This window comes from Hyla sarda, chromosome 4 (assembly GCF_029499605.1).
Source record: "Hyla sarda isolate aHylSar1 chromosome 4, aHylSar1.hap1, whole genome shotgun sequence".
Classification (NCBI taxonomy): Eukaryota; Metazoa; Chordata; class Amphibia; order Anura; family Hylidae; genus Hyla; species Hyla sarda.
The window spans coordinates 285,104,087-285,130,456 of NC_079192.1; positions in this window are offsets into that span (position 1 = coordinate 285,104,087).

The following is a 26,370-nucleotide window of genomic DNA, read 5'->3' on the forward strand; positions in this document are numbered from 1 at the left end:
TCATATATCTGCAGGCACCTTCATTTTTTCTTTTTTACTCTTAGTAGTGCTGTTCTTCTGGTTTCTATTAGATAGATAGATTAGATAGCAGAGAGCACTGTGCTCGTGATGTCAGCAGAGAGCTATGTGTTCCAAAAAGAAAATAATTTCCTCTGTAGTATTCAGCAGCTAATAAGTAGTGGAAGCATTAAGATTTTTTTTATAGAAATCATTTACAAATCTGTTTAACTTTCTGGCACCAGTTGATTTAAATCCACCGGAGTACCCCTTTGACTAGCACTGCTCTTTCCTCACTCCTGTCCTGTCTATCAGTCTACTGTATGAAATCAGATAGGGGATAAGATGCTAGGGGGGGAGTACCCCTTTAAAGTGGTTACAATCCAGAGGTGACTTAATAATGAAACCGGCAGACAAGGGTGGAAATATTGTCATTATGAGCAAAGAATATTATTTACAGGAGGCAAGACGTCAATTGGAAAATGCTGACACATATGTTGCTCTGCACTCGGACCCCACTGGGAAATATCAGGATGGTCTCAGGAGCTTTTTAAGGCTGGCGGTGGAGAGAGGTATCGTTTCTGATAAATTTGCTAATAGGCTTATCCACCACATCCTGAGAGACCATACTGATATTTCATCCCAAAAACCCACAAATCGATAACAAAACCATTGGCCAGAACGATTTTGGTAGGTTATAGGTCGGCGAGGTGCATTGGGCATTGAGACCAGTACTTGATACTCTCCCATCCTATAATCAAGGATACGGGAGATTTTCTGCAGCATCTGGATCAAATGGTGTGGCCTGTTGGCGACCCAGGACGTGGAGAGCCTCAACACCTGCATTCCACACCCCGGTCGCCCCTACATTTGTAAATATTTTTTGGGGACCTTGAGGAGCGGATGGTATTCACAGTTTCTAACAAATTCTTAAGGTACATCCGTTTATACTTACGCTACATAGACAATGCTACATAGACAATGTCTTTGTCATGTGGGCGGGTCATAGAGAGGAATTTGAATGCTTTGTGACATACCTTAATTTCAACACGTCTAATATGACATTTACTATTGAGTGTAGTTCTACATCTTGCTTCTTTCATTTTTCACAGGCCTTGTTAAAGGGGTTCTCCGGTGCTTAGACATCTTATCCCCTATCCAAAGGATAGGGGATAAGATGCCTGATCGTGGGAGTCCTGCCGCTGGGGACCCCCGTGATCTTGCACGCGGCACCCCGTTTGTAATCAGTCCCCAGAGCGTGTTCGCTCCGGGTCTGATTACCGGCGACCACAGGGTCGACGGCGTGTGATGTCACGCCTCCGCCCCCGTGTAACGTCACGCTCCGCCCCTCAATGCAAGCCTATGAGAGGGGGTGTGACAGCTATCACGCTCCCTCCCGTAGGCTTGCATTGAGGGGCGGAGCGTGAGGTCACACGGGGGCGGAGGCATGACGTCACACACCGCCGGCCCTGTGGTCCTTTGGATAGGGGATAAGATGTCTAAGCACTGGAGAACCCCTTTAAGAATGAAAGAAGCGATCTGATTGGTTGCTATGGGCAACACAGCAACTTTGCCTCTCCACAGGTTTTGATTAATCTCCCCCAATATGTACATAAAATTTCAATTTTTTTTACTTGCCGTACTTGTTTTGTGGTCTATGCAATTGTGTGTGATTGGGTCAGATATTATATCGGCAAGACAATCTGCCCGTTGTACAAACGTTTCAGTGAACATGTTCGTTCGATAAGGACTGGAGTGGGCTCACCCAGACTCATCAAACACATGTTGGACTGTAACGCAGGGGACCCAAACCAAATGAAATTTTGTGGGCTGATCAGAGTGGATCCACTAAAGACAGGAGGGAATCGTAATATGGAACTAATAAAACAGAATTGATTTCAAGTTCCGAAGCATTAGGTCCGCTAGGCTGCAATGAAAGAAGCGATTTGAATAATATTATTCGCTAGCCTTACTGTGAGAATCCAAGAATGAACATGTTATATATTATGAAAATATTGCATGAAGTGCTAGACCTAAATCCACTTCGGTTTTTAGTATTGTTTTTATGTGTGAAACCTATTCCAATGTGTTAATAAAGTTGTATGGGACTATGGAGATATATAAGGGGAGGGGTTCAGGGATTGAACCAGGATGTGAAAAGGCTACGTAGTAGCAAAACAATTGTCGCCATGCATTGTTACCTGTGACCAATAACGCTGTTTCTTCCACTTCTATAGTCTACAGAATATGTTAAGTTTAGAAATAAGAAAGAACACAAGATTCATGGTTCTTATTTTAAAACCAAGGCTCCGCTGTCCGTCTGATCATGTAGTAGAAACTGGGCAGTTACAGATGTCATTCAAATAATGCTGGCAATATGTTATCAAGATATGCATTTACTCTTGGCTACATAAGTTAAATAGGAATTGTCAGCTTTATATGATGCTCAGACCTACAGACATAGGAAGATAGCTAATACAAAGTTAAAACAAATGATACCTATCTCTATGCTGATAGCTGTTTACAAAGTTATAAAATCATGTTATTCTGATAAGCTTAATCGGGCACACTGATCTGCAGCATGAACAAGTTTTCCTTGCCTTGCCAGATTAATGTGCAAGTGTTGGAAGAGAGAGGGAAAGATGCGGGGAGGAATGGGTCCTTTACAACTCAAGCATAGAAGTAAAACAGCCCTTTATAACATAATAACTAAGAGCCATCAGCTAAGAGACAGGTATCATTTGTTTTATTTCCCTATGTTGCTGTGTTCATAAAGTCCTTTCTTGAGGTGTTTATAATTGGAATCTGCTAACAGGCTGATGCTTCTAGTGACTGGCCAATGTTTCAAGATACTAAGGATCTGACAGGCTGCATTTCTTTGTGGTTTAGTTGGTACTTATCTTTTTCTTAGTGAAATAGCATGAACATTGGACTAAATAAATGTGTTGTAGGGAACAGCTCACACAGTGGGGTCTGCAATGACAGTATTCACACAGGCAGTAGGTTTCAAATGTCCAAGAGGATGTTTATTTAACCCCTTAACGACGCAGGACGTATATTTACATCCTGCGCCGCCGCGATCCCGCATCATATCGCGTCGGTCCCGGCGCTCATCAACGGCCGGGACCCGCGGCTAATACCACACATCGCCGATCGCGGCGATGTGCGGTATTAACCCTTTAGAAGCGGCGGTCAAAGCTGACCGCCGCTTCAAAAGTGAAAGTGACCCGGCTGCTCAGTCGGGCTGTTCGGGACCGCCGCGGTGAAATCGCGGCGTCCCGAACAGCTGACCGGACACCGGGAGGGCCCTTACCTGCCTCCTCGGTGTCCGATCGGCGAATGACTGCTCCGTGCCTGAGATCCAGGCAGGAGCAGTCAAGCGCCGATAACACTGATCACAGGCGTGTTAATACACGCCTGTGATCTGTGTAAAAGATCAGTGTCTTCAGTGTTATAGGTCCCTATGGGACCTATAACACTGCAAAACAAATTAAAAAAAAAAGTGTTAATAAAGGTCATTTAACCCCTTCCCTAATAAAAGTTTGAATCACCCCCCTTTTCCCATAAAAAAAATAACAGTGTAAAAATAAATAAAAATAAACATATGTGGTATCGCCGCGTACGTAAATGTCCGAACTATAAAAATATATCATTAATTAAACCGCACGGTCAATGGCGTATGCGCAAAAAAAAGCGTATTTTGGTCACTTTTTATACCATTAAAAAATGAATAAAAAGTGATCAAAAAGTCCGATCAAAACAAAAATCATACCGATAAAAACTTCAGATCACGGCACAAAAAATGAGTCCTCATACTGCCCTGTACGTGGAAAAAATAAAAAGTTATAGGGGTCAGAAGATGACATTTTTAAACGTATAAATTTTCCTGCATGTAGTTATGATTTTTTCCAGAAGTGCGACAAAATCAAACCTATATAAGTAGGGTATCATTTTAATCGTATGGACCTACAGAATAATAATAAGGTGTAATTTTTACCGAAATATGCACTGCGTAGAAACGGAAGCCCCCAAAAGTTACAAAAATGGCGTTTTTTTCTGATTTTGTCGCACAATTATTTTTTTTTCCGTTTCACTGTGCATTTGTGGGTAAAATGACTAATGTCACTGCAAAGTAGAATTGGCAACGCAAAAAATAAGCCATAATATGGATTTTTAGGTGGAAAATTGAAAGGGTTATGATTTTTAAAAGGTAAGGAGGAAAAAACGAAAGTGCAAAACGGAAAAACCCTAAGTCCTTAAGGGGTTAAAGGGGTACTCCGGTGAAAAACTTTTTTTTTAATCAACTGGTGCCAGAAAGAAACAGATTTGTAAATTACTTCTATTAAAATCTTAATCCTTCCTGTACTTATTAGCTGCTGAATACTACAGTGGAAATTCTTTTCCATTTGAAATGCAGAGCTCTCTGTTGACATCATGAGCACAGTGCTCTCTGCTGACATCTCTGTCCATTTTAGGAACTGTCCAGGGTAAAAGGAAATCCCCATAGCAAACATATGCTGTTCTGGACAGTTTCTAAAATGGACAGAGATGTCAGCAGAGAGCACTGTGCTCATGATGTCAGCAGACAGCTCTGTGTTTCAAACGGAAAAGAATTTCCACTGTAGTATTCATCAGCTAATAAGTACAGGAAGGATTAAGATTTTTTAATAGAAGTAATTTACAAATCTGTTTAACTTTCTGGCACCAGTTGATTTAAAAGAAAAAAGGTTTTCACCGGAGTACCCCTTTAAATTAATTTTAGGCACAAAGTATAGTGCAAACAAAACAACAAAAACCTAAGCCTGTCCGGCTGTAACTAAACATCAGGATACCTCACTATCCTTCTGTGGGCCTAATGTCTGTCCCCAAGCAAACTCACAGTGTCCGTAGAGGAAGGTTCAGACCTGGTAGGTTTTCAGCTGCAGCTCTGGCTATGGCTGTTTCTCCTCTGTCTCTCTAGCAATCGGCAGCCACCCAAACTCACCTTAGGACACCTTGAAATAGGGAAACCCATAGTGGACTAGGGGTGTGGATTGGAGCACTCCCACATCCAAAGTGTCCTCCAGTCCGGGAAATCCAGCCCATGAAGTTTAAACAAAAGAGCCCTAGAAGACTAGCTCTGCTAAAGCAACATATAACCTTCTGGATTTCCTTTGTTGTGCCTGGCTCAGGAAATTAGGCAAAATATACACCCCATGCACCACTTTCCCATACATTTTACCACATATCTCCCCCCCACCCTCTTCTTCAGACCATAGATCTGGGGATTTATAGTGAACATACAGTACACCACTTTAAAACTGACATTTTTTTAAGGAGTGAAACCATCTGGTAACTCTTGCATTTCTCTCCTTATTTTGTTTCATCCAGGCCAGAGGAGCATGATCTGTCACCAACACAAATTCTCTACCCAGCAGATATTTCAGGGACTCCAATGCCCACATGATGGCAAGACACTCTCCATTATGGCATCATTTTTCTCTACTTGGGTCAGTTTCCTACTCAGGTACATTACTGGGTGTTCTTCTCCATTTACCACTTGTGACAGGACTGCTCCCAAACCTGTAACAGACGCCTGGACCAGAAACTGCTGAAGTTTGGGAAACAAGCACTTGCTGTTCACACAGGGCAGACTTTAGGCTCTGAAAAGCCTTTTCTGCCTCTGGGGTCTACTTCACCATTCAATTTTGAGACCTCATTTAATTTTCTGAAGTTATTACAGAATCTCCACGTCTCATTGGGCTTTGGGATTAGCACAACGGGACTTGACCATTCACTAGTAGACTCCTCAATGACACCTAATTCCAGCATGTGCTTGACCTCAGAGGACACCGACTCCCTATGCGCTTCTGGAATCCTGTATGGCTCAGTTTTAATATGGTGTTTTGTTAGGTGAGTGCGGCCCAGTAGGTCAGAAAACTTGCGTTTATTTCTCTGCAGGAATTCCCTCACCTCCTGCTTCTGTTGCTCTGACAATGTCTCACCTATTGTTACTGGGGGAACTGGTTGCACTACATCTTTAACCTTAACCTGGGAGGTCATCAAAGCCTCTTTAGCTCTCTGCAAATGCTCTTTGACTATAGGCATCTCTGTTGCTATGCAGTCCTGCAAAAGAAAAAGGTAATCACTACACATTTCAGGTGGACCCACATTTCCATTTTGCCCCTCATTGTTAGCATTGTTTTCAATGGTTGTCTCACATGACCCATCACTAACAGGGAGAGGTACAGATTCTGCTGGAGTTTCTTCCCCAGCTGTAGAAGTACCCCTTTTCCACAATTCCCAGAACAATGGGAAATCACAACCTAATATAACTACATACATAAGTTGTCTTATGACCCTGACTTCATAAGTCACAGTTCCAGATGGAGTCACCAACTCAACAGGGGCCACAGGGTAGGCTACAATATCTCCGTGGATGCATAGCACTCGTGTGTTTGTTGCACATAGTCCCTAGCCACAAGGCTGGCCGGAACCAAAGATACCAGTCTACCTGAGTCCAAAAGGGCCTTCACGGAGCAGTCATTTATCTTTACCATACATATATATGGCTCAGTCTCTGGCCCTGGAACAGCTGCACAAGCAGGTTCTGCAAATAGCGACTGTCGCCGGCTAGCGTCACACTCCAGGGGCTCTGAGGTAAGAGGGCAATAGGTGGCCATGTGTCCCCACTCATGACACCTCCAGCACTGGTGGGCCCCTAGCCTCTTTAGCATGGAGTCCTTTCTAGGTCTGGGAAGCCCCTGGGGTTCATGATCAGTCTTTTTCCCTCCCCCTGCCCTCTAGAGCCCAGCTCCCTTTCACACTTTTCCACACACCTTCAGCTGGAACTCTCCTACCCACAGATGTCACGGGTTTGGCAGATCTGGGAGGTATTGGTGCTGCAGGGACATCACGGAGGTAGTCATCAGTTGCTATGAACCTTTTCATTGCAACTGACGACTGACAACTTCGACCCTCGATCTTTTCTTTACACATATTAATAGCATTTGGGAAGAACTGAAATTCACAATGACAGTTAGCAATACAGAGATTAATTTTCTTGATACGACTGTTTTAAAGGATTACAAGGGTTGACTTCATACCGATCTATATAGAAAGAGTACTGATAGAAACAGCATACTACACTACACCAGTGCTCATCCCCTGAATATTAAGAAATCAATACCATTTTCACAGAAGCAGAGGATCAGGAGAATAGTGACAAACCCTGAGAGACAACAGGAGAGATTGATGGAATTAAGAGAAAATTTCAAAAATAGGGGATACCCTGATAGGATCATTGATGCGATCCCGGAAGAAAAATGGACATCCCCTCAGCTACAAGATCGATAAAGTAATACATACACACTGGTCCATCCTCAGTAGAGCATACCCTACAGTAGGTGAATTTCAGCATCCCCCATTAATATGCAATAAACAGTCCCCTAATCTGAGGGACAAGTTGATAAGGGCAGATGTGGGATCCCAGAAAAAGTCTAAACAAATGTTTTAGGTACCAAAAGACAAGGCACATTTCCGTGCCTCAATTGCTCACAATGCAGCAACACAATTAGAGGGGACATGGTTGAACATCCTCATAGAGGTAAGAGATTTCCTATAAAAGGTTACTTTACCTGTAAATCAAAAAATGTGATTTATGTGAACAAGTGTCCATGCGGTCTCCTATACATTGGGGAGACCACCCAGCGTGTAGGAGACCACATCAATAGACACAAGTCGACCATCCGATGTGAGAATTTAATTTTCCCAATACCATATCATTTCAAGCATAAGGGGCATAACATAGATCAATTGAAATTCCAAGTTATTGATGAAGTGTTGCCACCTAGGAGACATACTGGATTCATAGATTAGGTACATTGGAACCCAGGGGAATGAATCAGGAATATGACCTTGCTTACCTAATTTAAACTATATCTTGATATATTATTTATTCTCATCCACAGAGACAAACATGAAGTGATGAAAATTGAGAAAATTGATTTCAACATTCAAGTAATGTTTTTTTGATTTTTTTGTTTTTTGTTCTTTTGCATAACCCCTTTCTTTGTCTATTTGTTTCTGTGCATCAACTGTGATTTTGTTTATTATGTTACTATGGCAACAATGATGTCATAATTGTGAGCCTCAGACTCATATAAATTGCACTATTGTCTAACATTGGCAGTTGATAAAGGCTATAGAGCCGGAACGTGTGCTGCATCCAAGATATGCTGTAATACTACCATTGACTGCGTCCAAGATATGCTGCAATACTACCATTGACAAGTAAAATTCATTGATATACATTACGAGTGCCGGGACCTCTTTATTTCTACTATTACCTTCTATCCACAAGCACCAGACTTATCTGCAGTGCCGACTAACTATTATACTGTCAGGATTCGGCAGGCTGGAGGTGGATCCTCTGTGTCAGAGAGGGATTGGCGTGGACCGTGTCGGTGGACCGGTTCTAAGTTGCTACTGGTTTTCACCAGAGCCCGCCGCAAAGCGGGATGGACTTGCAGCGGCGGTAGCAACCAGGTCATATCAACCGGCAACTGCTCAACCTCTCTGACTGCTGAGATAGGCGTGGTACAAGGGATTAGACAAGAGCAGGGTCGGACGTAGCAGAAGTTCAGGGCAGGCAGCAAGGATCGTAGTCAGGGGCAACGGCAAGAGGTCTGGAACACAGGCTAGGAACACACAAGGAACGCTTTCACTGGCACAATAGCAACAAGATCCGGCAAGGAAATGCAGGGGAAGTGAGGTATTATAGGGAAGTGCACAGGTGAAGACACTAATTAAAACCCATGCACCAATCAGTGGCGCACCGGCCCTTTAAATCGCAAAGACCCGGCGCGCGCGCCCTAGGGAGCGGGGCCGCGCGCGCCGGGACAGCACAGACGGGGAACGAGTCTGGTAAGCAGGTCGGGATGCGCACCGCGAGTGGGCGCGTCCCGCATCGCAAATCGCATCCCGGCTAGGGACATTATCGCAGCGCACCCGGTCAGCGGGTCTGACCCGGGCGCTGCGAACAGGAGAACGCCGTGAGCGCTCCAGGGAAGAGCGGAGACCCGAAGTGCTCGGCGTAACAGTACCCCTCCCCCCTTGGGTCTCCCCCTCTTTTTAGAACCCGAGAACTTGTGGATAAGGTCCTTGTTAAGGATGTTGTCCTCGGGTTCCCATGACCTCTCTCTCCTCTCTCCCAATCTACAAGAATTTTTTTTTTACCTCTGACCGTCTTGGATGCCAGAATTTCTTTAACCGAGAAGATGTCAGAGGACCCGGAGATAGGAGTAGGAGCAACAACCTTAGGAGAGAAGCGGTTAAGGATGAGTGGTTTAAGGAGAGAGACATGAAAAGCATTAGGAATACGGAGAGAAGGAGGAAGAAGGAGTTTGTAGGAGACAGGGTTGATTTTTGGCATTTGACTTTAAAAGGACCAAGATAACGTGGTCCCAGTTTATAACTGGGGACACGAAAGCGGACATACTTGGCCACACTTTGTCTCCAGGAGAAAAGACAGGAGGAGTTCTTCTTTTTTTGTCGGCATGTTTCTTCATCCGGGATGAGGCCTGTAGGAGAGATTTTTGAGTCTCTTTCCAGATGGTGGAGAAGTCCTGAGTCCCCTCATCAACAGCGGGCAAACCAGAAGGCATGGGAGTGGGGAGGGGGGGAAGAGGGTGACGGCCGTACACCACAAAGAATGGGAATTTAGCGGAAGACTCAGAGACTTTGAAATTGCACAAGAATTCGGCCCATGGTAGGAGCTCGGCCCAGTCATCCTGGTGGGAGGAAACAAAATGTCGCAAATAGTCACCAAGAACCTGATTAACTCTTTCCACTTGCCCATTGGATTGGGGATGATAAGAAGACGAGAAGTTTAATTTGATTTTAAGCTGATTACAGAGGGCCCTCCAGAATTTCGACACAAATTGAACGCATCTATCCGAGAGGATATGCGTGGGAAGCCCGTGAAGGCGAAAAATGTGCACGAAAAATTGTTTCGCCAACTGAGGCGCAGAAGGAAGACCTGGAAGAGAAATAAAATGTGCCATCTTAGAAAAACGATCAACGACCACCCAAATAACTGTGTTGCCATGGGATAAAGGTAAGTCTGTAATAAAGTCCATAGCAATCTAAGACCATGGTCGCTCAGGAACAGGCAGAGGATGGAGGAGACCGGCAGGCTTCTGGCGAGGAGTCTTGTCCCGGGCACAGACTGTACAAGCCCGAACAAAATCAGCAACATCTGTTTCCAGGGTAGGCCACCAATAAAAACGAGAGATGAGCTGGACGGATTTCTTGATGCCAGCATGGCCGGCGAGGTGTGAGGAGTGTCCCCACCTGAGAATCCTGAGGCGCTGGCGTGGAGGGACGAAGGTCTTTCCTGGAGGAGTTTGTCTGATGGAAGCTGGAGAAGCGGAGATCAGACAGTCAGGAGGAATAATGTGTTGCGGGGAGGCTTCCATTTCAGAGGCATCCGAGGAACGAGAGAGAGCGTTAGCCCTAATGTTCTTGTCACCGGGACGAAAATGAATCTCAAAGTTAAAACGGGCAAAGAACAACGACCACCTAGCCTGGCGAGGGTTCAGCCGTTGGGCAGACTGAAGATAAGAGAGATTCTTGTGATCGGTGTACATAATAACTGGGTATTTGGACCCCTCCAGCAGGTGCCTCCATTCCTCCAGAGCCAGTTTTATGGCCAGTAGTTCTCGATCCCCAATGGAGTAGTTTTTTTTCTGCCGGAGAGAAGGTCCTAGAAAAGAAACCACAAGTAACAGCATGTCTGGAAGAATTTTTCTGTAGGAGTACAGCTCCAGCTCCCACCGAGGAGGCGTCTACCTCCAGTGAGAAGGGTTTAGATGGATCAGGTCTGGAGAGTACGGGAGCAGAAGAAAAGGCAGATTTGAGACGGTTGAACGCCTCTTCCGCTTAAGGAGGCCAGGACTTAGGGTTGGCGTTTTTCTTGGTTAGGGCCACAATTGGGGCCACAATAGTGGAAAAATGTGGAATAAACTGTCTGTAGTAATTGGCAAACCCCAAGAAACGTTGGATAGCTCGGAGTCCGGAGGGGCGTGGCCAATCCAATACGGCTGATAGTTTGTCCGGGTCCATTTGGAGTCCCTGGCCAGAGACTAAATATCCTAGGAAGGGAAGAGATTGACATTCAAAGAGACCTTTTACCATTTTGGCATATAACTGATTGTCCCGAAGTCTCTGAAGAACCATGCGGACATGCCGGCGGTGTTCTTCTAGGTTGGAAGAAAAAATCAAAATATCGTCCAGGTAGACCACAACACAGGTATATAAAAGATCACGAAAAATTTCATTTACAAAGTCCTGGAAGACGGCAGGGGCGTTGCAAAGCCCAAAAGGCATAACCAAATATTCAAAGTGTCCATCTCTGGTGTTAAATGCGGTCTTCCACTCGTCCCCCTCCCTGATGCGGATGAGATTATATGCACCTCTTAAATCCAATTTGGTAAAGATGTTGGCGCCACGTAGGCGGTCAAATAGTTCCGAGATAAGAGGTAGGGGATAGCGTTTTTTTATAGTGATTTTATTAAGACCGCGGTAATCAATGCATGGTCGTAAGGAGCCGTCTTTTTTGGAGATGAAGAAGAATCCAGCTCCAGCAGGGGAGGAAGACTTGCGGATAAATCCCCTTTTTAAATTTTCTTGGATGCACTCCATCATAGCTTGTGTTTCCGGAGCAGACAGGGAATAGATTCTGCCCCGGGGTGGTCCCAGGGAGGAGATCAAAAGGACAGTCATAAGGCCTGTGAGGAGGCAAAGTCTCTGCTTGTTTTTTGCAAAAAACATCAGCATAGTCCAGATAGGCCTTGGGGAGACCTGGTATCGGAGGAGCCATAGGGTTTTGACTGACAGGACTGGGAGCAGACATAAGACACTTTTTGTGGCAAGTATTATCCCAGTTCTTGATTTCCCCGGTGGTCCAGTCAAGGGTTGAGGAATGGCGTTGAAGCCAAGGTAGTCCAAGAAGAATTTCAGAAGTGCAGTTAGAGAGGACCAGAAATTCAATCTTTTCATGATGGGGTCCAATGCACATTAAGAGGGGTTCCGTGCGGTAACGCACAGTACAGTCCAATCTTTCACCATTAACAGAGGCGATGTAGAGGGGTCTGGCGAGACTGGTCACTGGGATGTTGAACCTGTTAACGAAAGAGGCCAAAATAAAATTTCCTGCAGATCCGGAATCCAAGAAGGCCACAGCTGAGAAGGAGAAGGTAGAAGAAGAAATCCGCACAGGCACAGTAAGACGTGGAGAAGCAGAGTTCACACCTAGAGCTGTCTCTCCTTTGTGCGGAGTCGGAGTACGTCTTTCCTGACGTGGAGGTCGGAGAGGAAAATCCTTCAAGAAGTGTTCGGTACTGGTACAGTACAGGCATAGGTTCTCAATGCGGCGGCGTGTCCTCTCTTGAGGTGTCAGGCGAGACCGGTCTACTTGCATAGCCTCCACGGCGGAAGGCACAGGAACAGATTGCAGCGGACCAGAGGAGAGAGGAGCCGGGGAGAGAAACTGCCTCGTGCGAACAAAGTCCATATCCTGGCGGAGCTCCTGACGCCTTTCGGAAAAACGCATGTCAATGCGGGTGGCCAGATGAATAAGTTCATGCAGGTTAGCAGGGATTTCTCGTGCGGCCAGCACATATTTTATGTTACTGGATAGGCCTTTTTAGAAGGTCGCGCAGAGGGCCTCGTTATTCCAGGACAATTCGGAGGCGAGAGTACGGAATTGGATGGCGTACTCGCCCACAGAAGAATTACCCTGGACCAGGTTCAGCAGGGCAGTCTCGGCAGAAGAGGCTCGGGCTGGTTCCTCGAAGACACTTCGAATCTCCGCGAAGAAAGAGTGTACTGAGGCAGTGAGAGGATCATTGCGGTCCCAGAGCAGTGTGGCCCATGACAGGGCTTTCCCAGACAGAAGGCTGACCACGAAAGCCACCTTTGACCTTTCAGTTGGAAATTGGTCCGACATCATCTCCAAATGCAGGGAACATTGCGAGAGAAAACCACGGCAAAGTTTAGAGTCCCCATCAAACTTGTCCGGCAATGATAAACGGAGGCTGGATGCGGCCACTCGCTGCGGAGGAGGTGCAGGAGCTGGCGGAGGAGATGGTTGCTGAAGCTGTGGTAGAAGCTGCTGTAGCATCACAGTCAGTTGAGACAGCTGGTGGCCTTGTTGCGCTATCTGTTGCGACTGCTGGGCGACCACCGTGGTAAGGTCAGTGACAACTGGCAGCGGGACCTCAGCGGGATCCATGGCCGGATCTACTGTCAGGATTCGGCAGGCTGGAGGTGGATCCTCTGTGTCAGAGAGGGATTGGCGTGGACCGTGTCGGAGGACCGGTTCTAAGTTGCTACTGGTTTTCACCAGAGCCTGCCGCAAATCGGGATGGACTTGCAGCGGCGGTAGCAACCAGGTCGTATCAACCGGCAACGGCTCAACCTCTCTGACTGCTGAGATAGGCGCGGTACAAGGGATTAGACAAGAGCAGGATCGGACGTAGCAGAAGGTCAGGGCAGGCAGCAAGGATCGTAGTCAGGGGCAACGGCAAGAGGTCTGGAACACAGGCTAGGAGCACACAAGGAACGCTTTCACTGGCACAATGGCAACAAGATCCGGCAAGGAAGTGCAGGGGAAGTGAGGTATTATAGGGAAGTGCACAGGTGAAGACACTAATTAAAACCCATGCGCCAATCAGTGGCGCACCAGCCTTTTAAATCGCAAAGACCCGGCGCGCGCGCCCTAGGGAGCAGGGCCGTGCACGCCGGGACAGCACAGACGGGAACGAGTCTGGTAAGCGGGTCGGGATGCGCACCGCGAGCGGGCGCGTCCCACATCGCGAATCGCATCCCGGCTGGGGACATTATCGCAGCGCACCCGGTCAGCGGGTCTGACCGGGGCGCTGCGAACAGGAGAACGCCGTGAGCGCTCCGGGGAGGAGCGGAGACCCGGAGCGCTCGGCGTAACATATACTTTGGGCTATGAACCTTTCCACCAAGTTGGCAAGTTGCTCAGCAGTCTGGGGCTCTCCTTGAGCAACCCTCCATTGTAGATCCGCCGGGAGGGAACTGAAGTAATGGTCCACTACAATCTTTTCCACGATCTGGGCAGGTGTAGAAAATTCTGGTTCCAACCACTTTTGTACCAGATGAATAAGATCATACATCTGTGACCGAGCGGGTTTGTCCTTGGCGTAGCTCCAACTGTGGACTCTCCTGGCACGAATAGCTTGTGTTACACCAAGGCGAGCAAGGATCTCCACTTTTAGTTTAGGATAGTCCCGGACATCCTGCTCCCTGAGGTCATACTAGGCCTTTTGCGGTTCACCTGTCAGAAAGGGCGCAATCACTTCTGCCCACTCTGCAACTGTCAGTCTCTCTCTCTCTCTCTGCCACTCTCTCAAATACGGTGAGGTAGGCCTCAACATCATTATCAGGTGTCATTTTTTGTAAGACCCGCTGAACGACCCTCCTCACGTTAACAGTCTCAGGGGGGCTTCTCTCCCCTTGTGAGGTCTTAGTCACAATAGTCTCTCTGAGCGCAGCAATCTGCTCCATTAACAGATGAGTTGTTTCTGCATGAAACTTCTGTTGCTGTTCCATGGACTGCTCATGTCTCAGGTTAGCCTGCATCAACTGCTTTATCACCTCCTCCATTGCTCTGGATGGGCCTTGCAATGCAGCAGCAGCTTTCACCCAGGACATATGCTTCTGTCCCTTTAAATGTCCACAAAATTCAAATGCAGCATTTTGTCCTTGAAATAGGGAAACCCATAGTGGACTTGGGGTGTGGACTGGAGCACTCCTACATCCAACCTGTCCTCCAGTCCAGGAAATCCAGCCCATGAAGTTTAAAGGAATACCATCAGCTTGCTCCCCCGCACTAACCAGCGGTACTGTCTGGTAATGTGGGAGATGCTGATCAGTTTGAGGCATACCATGGCCAGATACGCCACACCGTTCGCCCGATATCTTCAGCCCAGCCTGGCTTATGAATATTCATGTTCTCTCTTATCATCTCCCTCTCCTCCCCGCTGATTTCAGGACTCCACTGGGCGTGTGCTGGCTTCCTGTCTGCACCCGGAAGCTGCTTCAGCGCAGCGGAGTCCTGAAATCAGCGGGGAAGGGAGATGATGAGGGAGAACATGAATATACATAAGCCGGGCGGTGCTGCGGGCCCGGCAGCGGTTACGTTACAGTGTCAGATGAAGGCAGTAACCCTGCCCATGCCAGTTAGCAGCTAATTTGCATATCAAGAAGAAAGAAGATAAAGGGCGAACGGCCGATCCGGGCATGTTATGCATCAAACTGATCAGCGTCCCCCGCACTACCAGCCAGTAATGCTGGTTAGTGTGGGGGGAACAAGCTGACAGTTTTCCTTTAAACAAAAGAGCCCTAGCAGACTAGCTCTGCTGAAGCAGCATATCCTTCTAGATTTCCTTTATCGTGCCTGGCTGAGGAAACCAGGAGAAATATACACCCCATCCACCACCTTTCCGTTAACTTTACCACAATGTTGATGAGGAAGTTGGAATTTAAATCATTCAGACATCACCTATTGCATTGTTTGAGGCCAGTTTTATATCAAGATGTGTCCCAATGGCTGAACAATAAATAATAAAAAAAATAATATATATATATATATATATATATATATATATATATATATATATATGTGTGTGTGTGTGTGTGTGAAATGTGTGTATATTAACCACTTCAGTCTGTGCATTGAAGTTTGTTGCTTCTATGGCGTTATGGCCAGGATCACGAGGTCCCATAATCATGTTTCTAAGCCTTGCACAGTGTGTATCATGGTTTGTCATTAGCAAACCTAAGCCCTCTGTATGGGTTTCCCAAGTAACTGCAGAATATAAAAATATGACACTCAACTGATAAATAATCCCCTGGTTAACTCAGTGCTAAATACATTCCCTTCTAATATATTACAAAAAAATTAATACTAGGTTTAATAAATAAACACACAAGAGCGCCTGTCTTCAACTGATCAAATAATGCCTCTTTAATGCCGCACGCATGAAATACCGAATTGTTTCTCTCTTCAATGCCGGGGATTTAAGTTTATTAGAAATAAAAATGCTGTAAAGCGGTAACCTAGGTAACTTTTTTACTGAAGCTAAATCACAAAAAAATGATTTGCTGAATGTATTATGAATTGTGAATACAAATGGCATTGTAACAACTCATCTAATTAACAGGCGACAGAAAACGGGGTAAAATAACAGCCATAATTACGTCCTTCTGTCACTTTTATGACTATCCAATCTTCTCTCATGTCTCTGATGTGTCCTGCTGGCTCCTATATAGCTTTAATATTTGATAAAAAGCCAAGAGCTTTACTCATAGACAGTCCAGAGCGGATTTTGTAGGATTCAGTCTGCAACGTTTAGTAGCAAATGAATAGCATTTACGGAGCTTGGAAAACCATTTTTATTTAACAGCTCATCCAGCAAAATGGTGAAACACTGTGTACTTATACACCCTTAGTTCTGAGCTGTAGGGCCCATATAGAGGAAACAAGAAAAACAGAGCATACTAAAATTTAACACCTCCAAAGGCGCATGTAAAGTTTTATTGGTCAATGGAGACTCATAACAAAAGTGTAACTACAAATAATATATATAGCAGCTCTCAAAAGCAAAAAGTGCGGATACAAATCATATTCCTGGACAGACCAGGCTCCTTCTAGAAATAAATCAGGAAATATATGCTCTAAGCAGAGCATCTACATATGAGTACTTATACATAGTGCAATCTACCTGCCATTTGCTAATAAAGTTTGAATTTGACTGCACTAGGCTCTGTTCACATGTGCATTAAGAGCCCCCACTGCAGATTCAGTTGAAAATGCGAGACATGAGTGTGTAGCTTCATTCTGCCCAATAAAATGCCATATACCCTGATAGAAACTTGACCGACCCAATTAAAATCAAGGGTGTTTGTCGAGTGCTGTTGGCATCCGGCATTCAGAGGATCCATCACCACCGTTATTTTTGTTGTTCTGCTTCTACGACAGAGCAGAACAATGGAAAAAGTTAGCACTGGTATCAATATAGCTTTAACCTCTTAAGGACATTGGACAGACATGTGCTGTGTCCATAAGGGGTGAAACATACATGAACCCCCTTCTCTATTATTAAAGGGGTATTCCAGTAAAAAACATTTTTTTTTTCATATCACCTGGCTCCATAAAGTTAAACAGATTTGTAAATGACTTCTATTAAAAAATCTTAATCCTTCCAGTACTTATCAGCTGCTGAAGTTGAGTTTTTTTTTCTTTTAAACTGTCTGACAACAGTGCTCTCTGCTGACACCTCTGTCTTTCTCAGGAACTGTCCAGAGCAGGAAAAGTTTGATATGGAGATTTGCTCCTACTCTGGACAGTTCCTGAGGCAGGCAGAGGTGTCAGCAGAGAGCACTGTTGTCAGACAGAAAAGAACAATTCAACTTCAGCAGCCGATAAGTACTGGAAGGATAAAACATTTTTTAATAGAAGTAAATTACAAAACTGTTTAACTTTCTGGAGCCAGTTTATATGAAAAAAAAAATCTCTTCATTGGAATACCCCTTTAAGTAATGGATTGGGGAATCGCAACAAGGCTAATGGAAACAAACACTTGGCCCTTGGTCCTTGGCAAAATCCAAAACTATAATGAGGGACCATTTTGATCTTTGCTATGTGGCTCCCTCTCTTCTATGAACTGTATGCCGCTGTCTACACTCCTTTGTAGAACCACAAACAATATTGCAGTGTCCTTCATTTCTTCATATAATGCATTTATTTCAACTGCAACCCCACTAATCAAAAACCAAAATACTAATTTAAGAGAAATGGTTAATATTATGGGTCCCTTAGACATGAACATCTATACAATGTGAAATAACAGGCTTAACGTGGGCCAGTTAGCATAAGGACATGGATGTAAATAAGCAGATGGCTAGATGGGGCTAGTCATCAGGATTCCGGGCATTCCTTTTTTACTTCTATAGTCCTTTCCTGCAGCGAGATATAAGCTCAAATACCGTGGTGTGTTCCCCAGTATTGCAAAAGCCTAGGTATATCAAACCAATGTCCTCTTTATTATGTTCCATTGTACCACTCGTATCTGCCTACCCTATTTGACTGACAGCCACTAGATAAGGAATGCCGGGGGGAAACTCCTGAGCTTTTGAGCTTCATTTGCACAATAACAAAAAGGCCTGTAACTTGGCACTGGAAAGGACTATAGAGATACAAAAAAAAAGTTATGGCTGGATTTTTTATGCCTAGCCCAATCTAGCCATGTGCTTATTTATACCCTTGTCTTCCTGCTGATAGGTCTGCTTAAACTACTCAGCAAAAATGTATCTACTACGTGACCACCTAAAATCTATTCTTCATTCAGAACATGGCCTGTGAGGGCTTATATTCTATAAAAAAAATTTAAAAAAGGAAGCAATTGGTGAGGGTAGAATGTAGTTGTGTAGGTGTTGCAGGATGGTTAAAGTGGAAAAATGAAGCCAACAGGGAGATGCAATGGAGAAAAAAGCATTTCTCTAAATCTAGAATAGAACCTAGTTGTTGGAGTTGTGGCAGAGAAGTCTGCTCTCACTACATTCAACTCATGCTATAGCTAGTTAGGCTCATTAGGAGCCACCAGAGAAAGGTCTGTAAAGATAGCCTAGCCTCTTAGATAAAGATTCAGATTGGGAAAAGTGACAGGTATAAAACAAGACTGTTATAAAACACATAAAAAAAAGTTTGTGATGTTTAACGGTAGGCTAAGGACTGACAGCTAGGAAAGCTATATGTTCCAGAAGCTAGGAAAGCTGTAAGTCCAGAAGCCACATACTTAAATGGGTACTCTGCCCCTAGACATCTTATCCCCTAACTAAAAGATAGGGGATAAGATGTCTGATCGCGGGGGTCCCACTGTTGGGGACCGCCACAATCTCGGCTGTGGCACCCCAGACATCCGGTGCATGGAGCAAACTTCGCTCCGTGCCGGATGACTGGCGATGTGGGGCGGAGACTCGTGATGTCATGGTCACGCTCCAATCGTGACATCACAGTCACACCCCTCAATGCAAGTTGTCCTGAGCCTCCAGCGCTGCACCCGAAGCTCTAAACAAACACCGAGTGCAGGGAGATAAGATGTTTAGGAGCAGAGTACCCCTTTAAGAATTCAACTGAATGCAGCTAGTGTGAAGTACATCAGACATTATTTTAATGATGTTTGTTGATGTGCCATCCATCTCAAACCAGGAGATGGTGATCTCTAATAGCAAAATGCCCACCATGTTGTCACAGAGGCTATTGTAAAAAAAAATTTGAATGGGTCAGTTTTTAGGCCACTAGAAAAGGTAGAAGAGAGTCTCATTTGTTGGTTTAGCAAGTGCCAGAATATACATGTAAGAAGCCTTAATGAGATAGGGAATAAGACGTCTGACCGCGGGGGTCCCACCGCTGGGGACCACCGCAATCTTGCATTCAGCACCCACCTCGTGGAGCTGCACACCGCGCTGCCAGCTCAGAATCTGCCGTGTGATGACCACGGGGCCGGAGTATCGTGACGTCACTACTCCGCCCCCGGGTGGGCCGGAGTACCGCCTTAAAGACAATTGAAGCAGCAACAGAAAAGATCTTACAGTGATTGGAGGTTACGTGTAGATGGGTACACACATACACACAGAGGTGTGTTGAACACAGGTTGTTGACTGCCTTGTATATAGTTGTCAATAGCTTAAAAAATTATTTTCTGAAAAATAAGCAGCCATTAAAGAGACAGAGTGATAAAGAAATGGGAGATGAAGTGGATTAAATGGGCAGCACCATTGAGGGTAGATAGGAGGTGTGCAAAAGTGATAGATGGGAGGATGTCCATTTTGTTTAATTAATCTGAAATAAAGAATACCCAGCCTTACATATATGTATGCATATTTTACTGTAATGCCCAAAAAAAAATCTAGAAAAGGAAAAAAAAGTAAGATTTTATTATCTATGCCATAAATATGACAAACTAGTATATTTGATTCATAATATATAAAGGAATGTTATCTGGTTAATAGTTTTTTATGAGAAATGTTGAGATTATGTTGCTATGGCCACAAGTTTCTAATTTAACTAATGTCTTTTTTGCCTTTAGGTTTTAACGTTCATCGTACTGTACAGAAAACAATTATTTTCACTTTCCATCTAAAGCTCTCACTAATCTCTCTTATTGACTGCCGCGGCACTATGCTTTATAAGACTTTGGTAATTGCTTGATCTAAAAGAACATTTTTAATAATCCAATCTATTAAAATTATGAAATGGCCTTAGTTGTACTTTTCTGTGTTGGTTCTTAAACTTTATGTAAAACTTTGAAATCCTATGAAATGAAACTGCCCATACAAGACTTTTATCAGCTTTTGTAATCTGTATGTATCAATGAAAACAACTAGCTTGTTCTTTAAACTAAATAGTTAAAGGGGAACTCCAATAGAAAACTTTTTTTTTTTTAATCAACTGGTGCCAGAAAGTTAAACAGATTTGTAAATTACTTCTATTAACCCCTTAAGGATCAGACCAATTTTATTTTAGCATTTTCGTTTTTTCCTCCTCGCCTTCTAAAAATCATAACTCTCTTATATTTCCATCCACAGACCCATATGAGGGCTTGTTTTTTGGATCACCAATCGTACTTTGTAATTACATCACTTCTTTTACCATAAAATGTACGGCGCAACCAAACAAATATTATTTATTTGGGAAAATTGAAAAGAAAACCGCAATTTAGCAAATTTTGGAAGGTTTTGTTTTCACGCTGTACACTTTCCGGTAAAAATTACTTGTTTTCTTTATTCTGTGGGTCCATACGATTAAAATGATACCCATGCTATATGCTTTTCTATAATTGTACTGCTTAAAAAAAATCTCAAACCATTTTAACAAAATTAGTATGTTTGAAATTGCCCTATTTTGACCACCTATAACTTTCTTATTTTTCTGTATATGGGGCAGTATGAGGGCTCATTTTTTGTGTCATGATCTGTAGTTTTTATCAGTACCACTTTTGCTTAGGTTTTACTTTTTATAAATTTTTTATAAATTATTTTGGAATAAAATGTGACAAAAAAGCAGCAATTTTGGACTTTTTAATTTTTTTACGTTTACGCCGTTCACCATATGGGATAATTAACAATATATTTTAAAGTTCAGACTTTTACACATGCGGCGACACCAAATATGTGTATTAATTTTTTTTACGCTTTTTGGGGGGTAAAATGGGAAAAACAGCCGTTTAACTTTTTTATTGGGGAGGTGATTTTTCAAATTTTTTCACTTTTTTAATTTATATTTTTTTACTTTTTTTTTTTTTTATACACTTTTTATGTTCCCATAGGGGACTATTCATAGCAATCAGTTGATTTCTAATACTGTTCAGTGCTATGTATAGGACATAGTATTGCTCAGTATTATCAGTAATCTTCTGCTCTGGTCTGCTCGATCTCAGACCAGAGCAGAAGACCCCGGGAGACAGCCGGAGCAAGGTGAGGGGACCTCTGGCCACCATGCTGGATGATCGGATCCCCGCGGCAGCGCTGTGGGCGATCGATCATCCATTTAAAGTACCGCACTGCCTCAGATGTTGTGATCTGTATTGATGACGGCATCTGAGGTGTTAATGGCGGACATCCGCACAATCGTGGATGTCCGCCATTACCGGCGGGTCCCTGGCTGCTGATAATAGCTGTTACCTGCCGGGCATGACACGAGCACCGCTCCGGTGCTCGCAATCATGTCGGCGCGTAAATGTACATCATGGTGCGCTAAGTACCACATCACCATGACGTACATTTACTTCCATTGTCGTTAAGGGGTTAAAAAAAATCTTAATCCTTCCAGTACTTTCTTTTCTTTTTGGAAAACAGTGCTCTCTGCTGACATCACGAGCACAGTGCTCTCTGCTGACATATGCTGCTCTGGACATTTCCTAAAATGGACAGAGATGTCAGCAGAGAGCACTGTGCTCATGATGTCAGCAGAAAGCACTGTTTTCCAAAAAGAAAAGAAAGTACTTGAAGAATTAAGATTTTTTTAATAGAAATAATTTACAAATCTGAAAAATTATTGAATAGTAAGCGCTGTATTATACACACAAGTTACAAACTGACCTGTAGATAGTACGGTTGCTGATAAAAATCGGTGGTTGCGGTGTAAGTGTAATGATCCCACAGCAATGTTGTTACAGCGCGATCGCTGTGTATTGCAGTGAAGGAGATACGTGGGCTCCCTGAAGTGGTGTTCCAGAGGTTGCTACATGAAGTAACACTCTGGGAAACAACATTACTATTCAATTATTTTTCAGTATATTACTTTCTACACAGTGTGCATCCATAGGGGAGCACATTTATAGTAAAGCAGCAGTACAGTCACACATCAAACCAGACCCATCCAGCGCTAGTGATCTTTTTTATTCTCTAATTTACAAATCTGTTTAACTTTCTGGCACCAGTTGATTTAAAAAAATAAAATAAAATCTTCCACCGGAGTACCCCTTTAATGGGTCAGGGCTTTACATTCTTTTTTATCCTCTTATATGAAGTAGAGGGGGGAGGCTCCTGCTGCAGAGAGCTATTTTACAGGCAGACACACAATTGTAAAAGGGAGGAAGGGGGGGCTAGCTGATCACACATATAACATTATAATTAGGGATGCACCGATATATCGGCGGCCGATACATATCGGCCGAAAATAGCTGTTTCGGGGAAATGCCGAAACAACAAAAAATGTGCCGATAATGACCCACCTCCCCTGCCCGCCCACACCACAAGTTGCAAACACTGCCAGTGGCAGAGGCACTCGTGGGCGGTGCAGGGGGGGTGACCGCAACATCTGGGGGGGGGGGGATAGGAATACTTCTTTTTATGTGCCCGGGCCGGCCTCCGTGTGTGGCTGCAGGCAGGGGCCGGCCCGAGCATATAAAACCTAATACTGTATACTAAAAACCAGGGGGCCTCCAGCTGTTGTGAAACTACAACTCCCAGCATGCCCGGACCGGCAAAGTCTGTCCGGGCATGCTGGGAGTTGTAGTTTCACAACAGCTGGAGGCCCCCTGGTTTTTAGTATACAGTTTTAGGTTTTATATGCTCTGGTCGGCCCCCCGCCTGCAGCCACACACGGGAGCCGGCCCGGGCACATAAAAAGAAGTATTCCTATCCCGGATGTCACTCACCATTCCCCGGCGTCCTCCTGCGATCCTCCTTCGGTCCCTCGCTTCTCCGCCTCTATGGTCGTACGCACGGGACGTCACTGACGTCCCGTGCGTACAACCATAGAGACGCAGGAGGACCGCAGGATCGTCGCAGGAGAACGCACGGCGGCCGGGGCCTGGTAAGTGACCGCGTCATATTCTTTAGTGTTCCGATCACCGCTCCTCCAGTCCCCGCACCTACTGCTATGGTCCATAGCAGTAGATGTGACCCTGGGCCGGAGGAGCGGTGACCGGATCACTGTGGGGGCAGCAGTACAGACATACAGCCTCCAGCCATACACTGTATATGGCTGGAAGCTGTATGTCTGTGGGGTGGGGGGAAGCTGCCTACTATTGTGGGGGAGCTGCCTAATATTGTTGGGGGGCAGCTGCCTACAAATGTGGGGGGGGGGGAGCTGCCTAATATAATATTGTTGGGGGACAGCTGCCTACAAATGTGGGGGGAGCTGCCTAATATTGTTGGGGGGGGCAGCTGCCTACAAATGTGGGGGGAGCTGCCTAATATTGTTGGGGGGCAGCTGCCTACAAATGTGGGGGGGAGCTGCCTAATATTGGTGAGGGGGTGCTGCCTAATATTGTTGGGGGGGAGCTGCCTAATATTGTTGGGGGGGAGCTGCCTAATATTGTTGGGGGGGAGCTGCCTAATATTGTGGGGGGGAGCTGCCTAATATTGTGGGGGGAGCTGCCTAATATTGTGGGGGGAGCTGCCTAATATTGTGGGGGGAGCTGCCTAATATTGTTGGGGGGGAGCTGCCTAATATTGTGGGGGGGGAGCTGCCTACAAATGTGGGGGGAGCTGCCTAATATTGTTGTGGGGAGCTGCCTAATATTGTGGGGGAACTGCCTACTATTGTGGGGGAACTGCTGACCTAATGTGGGGAGGAGCTGCCTAATATTGTTGGGGGGAGCTGCCTAATATTGTGGGGGAAATGCTGACCTAATGTGGGGGAGCTGGCCACTATTGTGGGGGAGCTGCCTACTATTGTGTGGGAGCTGCCTATTAATGTGGGGGAGCTGCCTACTATTGTGGGGGAGCTGCCTATTAATGTGGGGGAGCTGCCTACTATTGTGGGGGAGCTGCCTATTAATGTGGGGGAGCTGCCTATTAATGTGGGGGAACTCCCGACCTAATGTGGGGGAATCTAATGAGCGGAGCGCTGCATTTTACCAGAAGACGGAGAGAAGTCATTTTCGGTTTCGGTATCGGTGTCGGCCGGACATTTTTTTTTATTTCGGTTTCGTTTCGGTTCTGAAATTTCCATTTCGGTGCACCTCTAATTATAATGTAGCGTATTTCTTAGTTTTGATTGTAATACAAGTCAGTATAGGGTCACAAAGTAATGTTTTTCATATATATTTTTTAATAAATATTTTACATTTTACCTTGAGCACTAACCATGTACCTTAGGGCAATTAGTATGTCACCATGGATTGGCTGAAAAGTAAATTATATAAATAGGATCTGAACTGCAGTAACCTAGCACAGCCACAATACAGTGTATGTATGTTTCCAACTCTGTCCTCTATATATGTGGGAGCCACAGCTCTGGCTAACAGCTGATCTGCAGGGGTGCCAGGTTTCGAACCCCCTTGATCAGATATTAATGGCTTATCCTTAGGTTGGGCAATCAATAAAAATAAAAAAAAGTCAGAAAATCCCTTTAACTTTTAAATTACAAATATCATTCAAAAGATCAAACAAAAATAGAATGATATTGCACTGGAGACATATAATGCGTATTTTAATGGATGTATAATCTGTATTATAATAAATGACAGCTGAGCAACGGCCCATAATAACAGAAATTATCAATGAACTTAAACCACGAATTACATTTGACTTAAATAACTTCAAGAAGCATGCCACATCACATGTTCTTAGTTTCAGTGTAATGTATAACAAACATTAAGCCCTTCAGGACACAGCAATTATTAAAAATATTTTGGTCATTACATTCGGAGAGCCATAACTTTTACATTTCTGTCAATGTAGCCTATGGGTGATTGTACTCTAGAGGAAAATAGGATGATGGACTCCAGTGCCCAATATCCAAAAAGCAAGGTTTGTTTAAAGCCTCACTTTTATTTCCAAATGATTAAAATCAAGTTTTGCACAAAGGAAATAAAAACAAAACAATGAGTTTGTGCTCCTAAAATGGTCCCTACTCATGGCTAAAATTAAATGTATTCCATATATAAATGTGTATCCCCTTACCACCTGCCTCCTATATCAGTGGATTGCTGATCTTACTGTACAATGCTTTGCCATAGGCATAGCGGTATACAGTAAATGCAATCTAATGATTGCATATAAAAATCCCCTATAGGGACTTAAAGGAGTACTCCACCCCTAGACATCTTATACCCTATCCAAAGGATAGGGGATAAGAATGTCTGATCGCAGGGGTCCTGCCGCTGGGAACCCCCCAAGCTCTTCTGCAGCACCCCCTGTCATCTGGTGCACAGAGCGATGACTGATGACTGCCGCCCCCTCCCATAGACTTGCATTACGGAGGCGGGTGTGATGTCCTGCAGCCCCTGCATTGTCAGTCATAAGGCACGGAGCGAGCACCGTGCACCAGATGACAGGGGGCGCTGCAGGAGAGATTGCAGAAGTTCCCAGCAGTGGGACCCCTGCGATCAGACATCTTATCCCCTATCCTTTGGATAGGGAATAAGATGTCTGGGCATAGTACCCCTTTAAGGCTAGGTTCACACAGCCGTTCTCTTCCATCCGCTTTTCTCCATCTATTGAGGTTTACCAACCTTTCTTTTAACAGACAAACAAACTGAAGTAAATGGATGCAAACGGATGTTATCCGTTGGATCCGTTATTGTTCAGTTAATAAACAAAAAAAATGAAAAAAAATTCTGAGAATGCTCAGAAGTAAATACGGATCAAAAACGGATTGAAAAAAAATGGATGCAAATGGATAGCATTAAAAGATCATCCGTTTCCAATAGACTTCAATGTTAAATGTTATTATATCCATTTTTGTTCCAGAGAAAAAGTACTGCATGCAACGTCTTTTCTCCGGCAAAAAAAAATGGAAGAGTAAGCAAACGGGTGACAAACGACTGTAAAAAAAAATTCTATTGACAT